The sequence below is a fragment of the Lathamus discolor genome, chromosome 8, assembly GCF_037157495.1.
Source record: "Lathamus discolor isolate bLatDis1 chromosome 8, bLatDis1.hap1, whole genome shotgun sequence".
In the NCBI taxonomy this organism is placed as follows: Eukaryota; Metazoa; Chordata; class Aves; order Psittaciformes; family Psittacidae; genus Lathamus; species Lathamus discolor.
This window is the reverse complement of record NC_088891.1, coordinates 6,907,386-6,918,825: the sequence shown is the minus strand read 5'-3', so window position 1 is coordinate 6,918,825 and position 11,440 is coordinate 6,907,386.

Here is an 11,440-nt window from a genome sequence, read left to right as displayed (position 1 = left end):
TTATTCCTGAAATAAACATTCTGCAAATGTGCAGAAGGATTTGCTGTATTGTACGCACATATCTGTGTAATTGCCTCTGAAATGCAGAGCCTGAAACATCTATTACTTGACTAGCATAAACTGGGCAGTGGTAGATGCTGAATCTGGCACTTTTGTTTGACTCTTATTGCTACTTTGTTGGCGTTTTTTATATTCCTGTGACAGATACTTCAATCTACTAAGATTTAGGCTGAAAGCCAGCACAGGGAATTAATATTTATTGTCGCTGCAGAGTTCCTCTATTTGACAAGGTGCAGCGTATGGTGTCAAATATATTCCTAACAGTCTGGAAATGATAAAGCTCAAAATTCTTCTGGCTTGTTCCTAACCCCCCTAGGAAGTAAAGCTTATGCTGATGGGGGTTTGGTGCTCAGGTGAGAAGCTGCACAGCAGGAGGAAGAAGAGGAAGGCATTAACCATGTGTAAAGTGCAATGAATTCTATTTGCACAATTGCTCTGTCCCGTGCTGTCTAAGGATCTTATTTATACACTCTTCTGCCTGGGTCTGACAATAACTGGGAGCAAACAACCTCTCTGTGATGGTGGTTAATGATTTTGGATGGTTTTTATTGCATTTCTTGCATTCTGTTCGGTTTGGTCAGTGATGTTTAGATACATGGGGTACAGGGTGACTCTGTTTGGAAACTGAACCTGCAGCATCAGGGGATCCCATAATTCATACCTCCATGTACCTCCTGCATGAGCCCTGCATGTCTTTTCCACTGAAAGATGCCAGATAAATGCAGATGTGACCAAACACAGAGTGTTTCAGGAGGCTGGTGCTGAAATTATACATCAGTGCTGGGAGCTGCATCTGAAGCTCTCTGAAAGAAAGAGGAATCTTCCTCTTAGGCGACCCTTCCAACTCTGCATTGCTTTGAGGAGCTGAGCATGTGCCTGGAGGTGTCTGTGGCCTCCTGGGAGGAGATGGAGCAGAGATGCTGGCTGGTGCTCCACAGCATTAGTCCTGTGGCTCATCAAGGGAGCCACAGAGAATGGGCAGCATGGGATGGGTGGGTGATTGTGTGGCATTCATGTACAGCATTCATATAGAACAATTCTGCTGCTCCTTCTGGCAAGGGATTGCCTCATTCTGTGGCTTAAAGATTGTACTTGGAGGCTGGAGGACCCAGATTTATTCCATGATGTCTCCATTCTGCAGTGCAGAGGGATGTTATATTCACCATCTTGTGCGTGATGCTGAGGAACTGCTCAAGTACAATTTAATTTGGTTTAGTTCTTTAATTAAGCCAGACTGGGCTTTGTTCCCACCTGTTCAATAGAAACCTCAAGTGACTGATTCTTAAGAAGATAATGTCTGAGCTCTGATCCATTTTTTCTGAGCTACACAAGGTATTTAGTGGAGTCTCTTCCCCTTCATATATTAAAAAGGCTGAACCAGTGGAATATGGATGAACTTGCTTGAGAACAAGGCATAAAGCCCCAAGAGGTGTTGTATCTCCTCAGGACTTCCCAGCTAACTTGAGACATGAACTGATCCAGCTGCCCTTGCTGTATTAACTTCCTTTAGAGCCAGAAGAGGAAGATTCTACCCCAGAAGTAAAAATAATAAACCAAGAAATGCTATACTGGAAAGGAGTCCTGAAAGTGTAAGGAAGGGGGAAAGGGGCCTTCATCTTGATGAGGGGAAGTTTATATTGGATATAAGGAGGAAATTCTTTCCTGTTAGGGTGGTGAGGCACTGGAATGGGTTGCCCAGGGACGCTGTGAGTGCTCCATCCCTGGCAGTGTTCAAGGCCAGGTTGGACAGAGCCTTGGGTGGGATGGTTTAGTGTGAGGTGTCCCTGCCCATGGCAGGGGGATTGGAACTGCATGATCTTAGGTCCTTTCCAACCCTAGCTATTCTATGATTCTGTGGTTCTATGGTCATGGAGTAGGGCTTTCCAGGTTTTGTGTCCCTCAGAATAACATTAGATAACATTAACTTGCTCTTCATATTAACATTCAAACACATAAATAACCTGTTGGAGCAGAGGGAGCGTGGATGCTGTTTTACAGTCCAGTTCCTAAAAAGGATGCCATCGAGGTGGGAAGCAAGGCATCTAAAATCTCTGTCAAACAGCATTATCAAAAGGAAATATTTGCAGATTGCTACTATATAAATAATGGGCAAATATTGCTCCTGAATTCTAAATTAACTTTTCAGTCCTAGCTCCATATTCTCAAGATACTGAGGACTTTGTGAGTAAATGTGTTTGAGATGAGGAGTCATTGCCACGACAGTTTCGGAGGCTATAATTTGTTTCATATGGCTTCAGGGGGTTTTTTGGGTTTAGGGGGTTTTTTTGTGGGTTTCTTTTTTTTCCTCATGGATGCCTTCCTGATATTTCTCATGTCATTTGCCTAATTTGGGAATCATTCCTGGTTCCTGGTCTGGAATGTGGCATTTCGCAACTCTGTTCTTCAATGACATCATGTGGTTTGTTCTGAACAGAGCAGTAATAAAGAAGAGCAAGGGGAGTTTACCAGCCCTTCTATAATAAACATTTTATGTTAATAGACATCTTTGGGGGATCTGAACTGATTTGTGGGGTTTAGATTTTACCTGGTAAATTGTGTTTTCCATGGATATAGGACAAAGAGTCCCACTTGGATAACAAGGAAACCAAATCTCAGCTTCATCTTCCCCTTAGTGGTGGATGTGGACGCCTGCATTCCCCAGAGGGGAACAGGACTTTGAGAAGTGGAGAGGAAATTCAGAGTCAGTGAAAAAGGCAGAGAGTGTTTGTTTCCCTTTCATGCTTTTCTTCCCTGATACAAATAGGAACCTGGAGGAGAGGGCTGTGCTGATTGCAGGGGTGAGAGATGGTGAAGCTTATCTCCCCGCTGAGCTGTTCTACACCTGCTCAGCATCATTATAAGTTTAAGCTCTCACTTGCAATTGCACTTTCTATACAAGAGTCTGGTACTGGCTAAATAGAAGAAGCGAGAATGTTTCTATATGCAATTGCTTCTGGGTATGGCAGATTTCTGTATTTATGGATGCCTATTACAAGAGCATCCCCATTTGTGGGGAAGGCTCTTCATGCATTGCTTAGCAATGCATATGAAGCTCAGGCTGCCCTTTCCTTTGTCAGAGGAAAATCATCTGAGGCTCTCTGATGGCCTCCAGGCAGCACCCAGATGTATTTTTAGCTCTCAGAATAGGGGAGAAATTGCACAGAGAAGAAATAAGCAAAGGAGTTGAAGCTGGCTCAGTCGTTGGATTTAGGCAAGCTGGATTTGCAGCAATGAATACGCATTTCTGTGTGAGAAATGGAATGTATACAAAATGAGGCAAATCACCTTCCCAAGGATTTTGTGCAGAAGTAATATACCTTCTGGATAAAGAACAGCGTTCCAGTGAGGAAGGAAATAAAGTGTAACCTGTAAAGGATCAGTGCTACATGAGCGCACCTCTGACGTCTCCAAACTAAACACCCAGGCTACTGGCAGAGATAGAAATTCAAGGAGCGACCAGGTCTCAATCAGAGTCTTTGGGCTTGGATGTCAGACAAGAGAGCACATGATAATTGCAAGGATAAATCATTCTTCCAGTGGCTATCGACAGATAACCTCCACCAGCAGAACAGCAAAATTGCAATGCTTCACCTACCACAAGTGGTCTGTGTGAAGCCCTATTGCTAATTAAAGACCGGTGATCTAGAGCAAGCTTCAGATATACTTGGACAAGCCTGTCTCCTTTGCACATTTCTAGTTAGCACATTATATTAGCCTGTTATTCCTATAACCTTTCTAAACCATTTATGGCTTTTTTTGCAGATACTTAAAAGCTTTATTGCTGCCAAAGGCTTGCAATTTAAGTCTATGATAAGCAGCAGCTTTCGTTTAAACAAAGGTTGGTGCAGTCATTAAGTCGGGGTGCAGAGATTATCTCCTGAACAGGTTCCTACACTATCACTAATACACAGTGTCGCAGTCTAGCAGTTAATCTGAAATAAAACCAGGGAAAAGAAGGACATCATTAAACTGCAAATCTTTGTTTAGTTTGGATAACAATAATCAAAGAACACAAAAGGCGATTATGACTTTGCCTCCCACTGCTTCGCTGCCTATTCATGCAGTACGTCCTGCCCAGCCCGCTGAAGTGCAACCTGAAGGAAGCTGACAAATAATACAAGTCTTTATCTTTTTCAAGGATTACTTGCAGATTGTGTCCTTAGACTGTATTTCTTCATCTCTTCAACTGCATAAAATAAACTCATTGGGGTGGCAGCTGCTAATCTTGCAGCCTCAGATGGCTTTGGAGGTTTATTGATGATGTTAAAGGGACTGCCAAACAGCAGGACTCCAGCCAAGTGACCTGGATGTGAAAAGAGCAGAATTGGATTTTATACCATCTCCTGGTCCAGATGAACTGTTGTCACCCCCAGACATGGCACTTACTTTGTCATTGCAGGAGAGACAAGTCAGATTAGGTCAAAGGGGAAATAAGTCTGCTGTATTAGTATTCCTCATCCATCAATATCTGCTTACCTATGTCTTAGAAGTCCTGCACAAGAAGCAGAGAATCCACCTGAGCTCTTGCAGGATGCTGCATTAGCACATCATTGTCATTGTTACCTTGAAAGCAACTCTGAGATGTCTGCACACCATTTGTCATGCTTTGGAGCACGTAGCTGGTTTCCAGAAAGCCTGAAGCTCAGAGTTGCTGTGTGACTTGTCTATCCATTCCCTGGTGGAACACCTCACCCTGATGGGTGCCTCCCCATCCCACACTGTGGATTGGAGGGACCCCGCTGTTCCTGGGTGCTGTATTGTAAAGGAAGCACCATGACAAAGTGCTTCAGGAGAAATAGTTATTGAGAGCAACATGCCTTGCCAAGCATCTGCTTGCCGTTCACAGGAGTCCCAGCACCTGATGGAGCAGGGATGAGGCAGACTGCCTCCTGGCTCTGCTGAAACAGTCCCCTTTAAGCAGCAGCAGACTTTAATTCTGGTTTAACGGAGCAATGCCTGCAACTGTCATCCCAGCACCAGCCTTTCCCTGGGAATGACGGTGAGCTTGATTTGCCTTAAATAACTCCCCAGTGGAGCAGCTCCCCTGGAAGCTGTGAGATCAAACCCTTGGCATCTTGTTACAGGAATCAGCAGATAGAGGATTAGAGACATGCAAGTGGCACCCACTCTCTGGGGAAGACAGGGAAACATCTGTTAACATCTGCAGCCAGGCTTCCAAATCCCCAGTGTCAACCAGACCTAAGCCTGTTTCATGGCAAGATGGATACCAGGAGGAGGACATCCCAAAAGGTGTACTGCCAAGGGACAATCCATGAGCTTCTGCTATGGTTTGCTGCTTTCAAAACGGGCTGGATGCTGCAGCTCATTAGTGAGGATTTTGGTTGCTTTTACTGTGATTTCCAAAGAAGGATCTTTTCTGATTTTACTTTAGAAACATGAAGCTTTATCTTTGGCTGGAGGGTGTCTGAGGATGAGTGGAGAAATAGTAGGATTATGACCTTACTAGATCAAAAGATAAAAGACAAGCAATTGGGAAAGGAAGGATTATTTCTTATTTTGCTAGAAACCCGCTGTTGCTTGTTATCATCTGTTTAATTCAAATATCAGAAAGACACCTGGGGTAAGAATCTGGATGTTCAGAAGCTTCAGGTACCTCATCACCTAAAAAAATATCACACCTACTTTCCACTCTGTTTAAAAATCAAAGCAGAAAAGGAAACGTCTTGATAGTTCTCAAACAGCAAACATGTTTTTCCAGCTAAATCTTCAAGCCTCTGTTACACATGAGGAGTAGGTGTAAAATGTATTTGTTTCCTTTACGGAGCACCTTTAAATCAACTAAATAAATGTCGCTTCCCACTACACAAATTGTCACTTAAACCAGCCTTTGTGAGCTGCAATTTCCACCCATCTCTTGGTTTTGCTGCCTGAAACACCATTTAAAATATTTCCAGCATCACTCCAAATGCAGCTGAGAGTTTTTGGAAGGAAGCACTTCAAATAAGGTTGGCTGTAAAGAATTTGCCTGGCACTAAACATCTGCAGTCAGTGCTGTTATCAGCAGAGTGCCACAAACCCTTCCTCACCTGTGGGCTGCTAATAGGTTTACTGCAGTTGAGATGAAAGATGCCTACTCCATAAGCCTGTCCTGTTTCTCCCTATTCTGTTCCCCCAGTGCAAACACCTGTGAAAGAAGGTAGTGTTTATGAAGGCAGGAGTCTAACAGCCCTATTTGGAGCCAAGCATAACAAACAATCCTCCCGAAGGAGGTTAATTCACCATGGTCCTAGCTGTGAGGATTTGCTAGTCTAGCTTCTGCTCCAGCTCCTGTCCCCTGCGCAATGTGTTCTGCCTCTAAATCCTGAGCACCAAGACCCTTACAAGCACTTCTCCTGAGCCAGATGTACTTACTGTCTTCCAATGTACCATTAACTTCATCTCAAACCAAGCCCCTTAAAATTTCAGCACAGCTCTACCCAGTGAATCCTTACTGTTAGAGTGAACCTGTCAGAGCATTAAACCTCACACAGCCCAGGCAGTGGGAAACCCATTCTCTAGAAGAAAAGCTGATAGAAAAATCAACTCATTTGAATTCAGCTTGGCAAAACTTCCACTTCATGTCATGCTTTGTGCCAGCAGAATGCAAAGCCTTTTTATCTGACTAAACCATCTCCAAATCCCTGGGCAGTGGGTAATAATGTCGACTTCTGTAGAGTACTTCAAAGCATTTCTTCAAAGCCTTTACTACCTGCACAACACCATAATGACCTTTATTTTACAGCAAGATAAAGCTGTGCTCAGGAGCAGTGCAGGCCAATGGAGTAAGGTTCCATGGCACAGCACACTCTGCATGAGGATTTGTACGTAACGCTTTGGATGAGCAATGGGAGCGGTAAATTGGAAAGAGCTTCTAGGTCACAGAAGGATGAAATCATGCAAACTGTTGCTCCACAGGCATTAGCTAATGCCAGTCAGGGTGGGGTGGAGCTACAGGTAAAGGTCATTCCTCTGCTCTCACCTAATACAAATCCTTTAGCACCTTTAGGTGCTCTAGGGCCACATAAAGCAGTCTGGTGCTGGGATCTCTTGTCCCTGTGCCCTGCCTGCACTGCTCCATCACGCTATTCCTCCAGGATATCCTTCCCTGGGTGCTGGTGAGAGCTCTTTGATGGAACGAAACCTGCACAGAAGGGCTCTACACAGGCTAAATTTGCCTGGTTCCCTCTAGGGCTTATAGATTCATGATCCATTAGCAGTTGAGCGTGTCCGTAGGAGTCCTCTGCCTGCTTCTAGTCCCCTTGTCCTCCACCTTCCAAAAGGTCTGGCAGATGGGTTAAGGGAACTGCAGGCTACCTGCACACCACGGCAGACTCCCAAGTCCTAAACCCTGTTCAGGATCCCTGGAATCCCTCCCTAAATCCAGCCCCAGACACGTAAACCACAGGAAATACAGTAGACATTTCCACTTGTGAATTTTCATGCAAGTGTAGATTTCATAGAAATAAGAGAGTTTTGCTTCCCTGAATAATCCACTCTTGTCAACAGGGGTTGCTAATAGAGGCTCTGCCTGGGCAGTTGGATGGAAATCAATGTATCGAGGAGACAAAGCCTTGTGCAGTTTGCAGACGTGACACTGGCTCAGTGAATGGAAATGATACATCCAGGTTTGTTATAGAAGATTCTTGGTAGATGTGTTTATTAAATGGCTTGCCTGCTGAAAGTGCGAAAGGATTCTCCGTTGTTTTCCCTTCTGGCTTGCTGTATCACGTATCTCTAGGGCTTCAGATGGAGCATCTCCACAAACACTGCCCTTTTTTAGGCTTTTCCTCTTTGGCATGATCTTAATGAGCATCGCCTTTAAAGCCTACAGGCATCAGCAGATATGAGACTTCCAATCTGCCCTGCTCAGATTCATTGCACTGAGAGATTTTCACTCTGAGTTTCAAGTCTATCCAGATTCCTTTACATTATCGTTCTGGTTTCCCTTGTGTTTGTGATCCCTTTCAACTTGATGTCACTCTTGTGAATGCCTGTCATCCTTTTGTTCAGTCCTTTTTTAGAGTCATCAATAAAAATGTCAAAAAAGACCAAAGACCTGATCTCTGGGATGCCCTAATAAACATAATTCTATAATACAGTAGCTCCCTGCTTAGTATTCCTCTTTCTTTGCAGTCACCCAGCTGTGATTTAGTCTATGGACTATCTCACTCAGCTCATCCAAAGAGCTAAATTTTATGATACGATATCAAATGCTTCACCAAATGCAAACATGCTCATGGATTTTTAAGATCAGAAGGAAGCATGAGAGCATCAAATATGCTTCTTTCAATCCTCGGTTGAGCTTGCTAATGGGTATCGCTAAAGCATCTCTTCCAGGATGTCTGGAGTTGAAGACCCCATGAGATGAGAAATCAAATAGTGTGCTTCATTAATCACACATATTGCTTTTGTGTGTGTTTGTTTTAAAAAACTTTGTGTTAAATTTAATCAGGCTTTACTTTCTAGACATTGTTTCTGTGTCTTTTCTCTCTAAAGATTGTCTAGTAGCCGGTTGTTTCTCACTATGCTTATTGATGTTTCATGCAGTGATCTTTTGGGGTTTCCTTCTCGTTTTTTGTTAACACTGCTCTTGATTCTGCAGGTTTGTCTTTTCCTATGTACCTGCATGCAGAAGTCAGTCTGTCTCTGTGATGAGGAGGATGAGAACTGGAGTTCCTAATTCTCCCATAAACAGCTATCTGTCAGCTGTAGCGAAGGCTCCCTTTCCTGCACATGTTGCTGTTGCTTGTGGGTCCCCTGATGAGCTTTAATTTTCATGTCTTTATACATAACTCATTTTTGATCATTTAAAAGGGGAACTGAGGTTCAAGATTATCTTTAAACAATGGCCCTGATTCTCTGCTCACTCAAATGTGAGCAGATGCAGAGCAACTGCTTTGAAGTCAGTGATGGAAAACAGGTATAGATGTCAGGGGAGACAGATACACTCTCTTTTGATATCTTTGGAGCAGGTCATGCAGAAATAGCATCCCAAACAATATCTAGGACCAGCTGCTCATCCTGTGCCTCCAGCCATTCTCCACATACCTCACATCCCATCTCCCAGCTGACAAGAAAAACAACTAGTCCAAAAAATGGAATTACCTAATTTGCTTCCCCATTATCCGAGGCTTGTAATAGAGATGTGAAATGACCTGCTCTATTTCAGCAGCAGAACTGAAGAGGCGACTTGAGGCTCAGGTCTCAATTCTCACTACATCATATTTTCATTTGCAAAGGTCAGGGTCAAGCCTGGTGGGGTTTTTTTTCCTTTGTTCAGGAAAAGTGCCCTAGAGATTAAGTGGGATTCTTCCTGAGTTAAAGAGGGAAGGATGGGAAAGGAGAGAAAGATCCACAGGATTTAATGGAATAGCCCTACATCTCAGGTGGTATTATTGAGCGTAGTTCTACTGACTCACACCAGTTGAACACTGGGAGCATCTTGTGCCCATGTTCCACTGCCTCAACCCATAAATTGTGGCCAGGATGGTCCAGGCTTCATTCTGTCCTTTCATTTCAGCCAACAAGGGCGGTCTCTTGCCTTCCTCCATGGCAAGGACAGTGACTCACCTGCTTTGGATTCCCCAGAGAGACAGGCAGCTCTCTCCTCACACCCCTACCTGTGAGGGGTATTAATCCCACAGGCAGGGAATGAAGGAGGGAGAGATTTAAACATTACTTGCTCAACCTCTGAGTCCAAATATATGGGTGCCTGGGACTGGGCTTCAGCTTGAGAGCTGTAAATAAGGACCTGTAAGCTGTCTAAAGCTTATAAATCTCCCTTTCACCCTGAGAAATCAACCGACATCGTCAGTCGGACCTGCCAGAACACATTTCATTATGCTCATTACTCAGGGTTGAAAGCAAACTGCAGCTCAGCCTGCATTGCTTGGACTCTGAACAGAACGCAGGGTGAGCACAGCACCCATCCAGAGCCGATCTCACCACCAAGGCAGGGAGTAGAGCTGAGGTGCTTCCTCTCCTGGGCTGCAGCATTAGAAGGACGTGTGTGTGTTTGGTTTCCTGGCATTGAGGTTGCCAAGGAAGCAGAGTCTCCTCCACAACCATCTGCGTTGTCTCGTACAGCATCAAATATGTCAAGGAGATTTCTCCCCTGGGCCATCATGTAGACGCTTGCTGGTGTGTTTGACTTGCATGGTAGTGAAATGCCATAAAGTTAAATGAATTATTCCAAAAGCAGAGAAGGTGAAAATCTCTGCTGTGAGCTTAGTGCCAAGGCAATAGGAAGTGATTTTGCTCTTGGGTTTGAGTTTCACAGTGTCAGAAAGGCTCACATTTTGTATCTGAGTACCAGACCTCTCCATCCTTGTTCTTGTGCCTAAATGAGTGTCAGCCCCAGGCAATGAACTCAGGCCAGGGCCCTGCAGCAGCTTTTCATAACATGCTGCTCTCCAGCTGCATGGCTTCCCATCCATGACACCTCTTTGTAGACATGATGGAGGGCACAGGACCCGCCTGCAGTTCAGTGACAGCAGGGTGAAGACATCCTGTCTTCCCTGTCCATCCTTTTGCAGCAGGAAGCACAGGTTTCTCTGGGATGAAAGGGAGCAGCTTCTGTGAAGTGAGGAATGGGGAGAGTGAGTCAGGGAGCGCTGATCCACATCCTGCACTGTGAAGCTGCTGCACAGCACACTGGGGGCTTTTTGAATAGAGAGGCCAAGCCCTGGCTAGCAAAGCTACATCCAGAGAGTTGCAGTGATGAATGGGATGTGATTCATGGAGCAAATATACTCCCATGATGGAAACAACTTTGCTGGGGAATTGATGATGGTCGGCATAGGAGAGCTGATCTCTTCTGGTTCCTTGCCCCTCTGCCTTAGATCTTGCAGGACACAGAGACCACAGCTCACCCTCCACCAGCCCCAGGCATTACTCAGCTTGTAGGAGTGACTCAAGGCATCTGCATGGTTGGCTCTATTGGAAGGATGGATCCATTTGTGGGCAGCTGAGAGCTGTTAAGGATCTTCAGCAGTGTGGTTGGAACAGCTTTGCAGCTCCCCATGAAAACTCCCCATGGCTGTAGGGGGGCTGCAGTGACTTTATGCCACAGCCTTCACCATCTGGGCTTGATAAGCAGATTGCAAGGGAGCAAAGGGGTCTAGAAGAGGGTGTTTCTTATTTCAGACTGCAAATAAGAGTGGAAGTTGCAATAGGGCAAATCCTCAGTGGAAAACAGGATGAATGAACGCTAGAGACTTCTGTGCTACTGTGGGAAGAGGTGTTTGTGACTCCAGGGATGAAATAGTCCTTTAAAGCTCCCATTTTGTTCTGCATTAGGGTGTAGTCAAGAAACAATATGAGACAGTGTCAAAACCGGTTCTCAATGAATAAGAGGTTAAATCCAAGCAGTTTGATACCT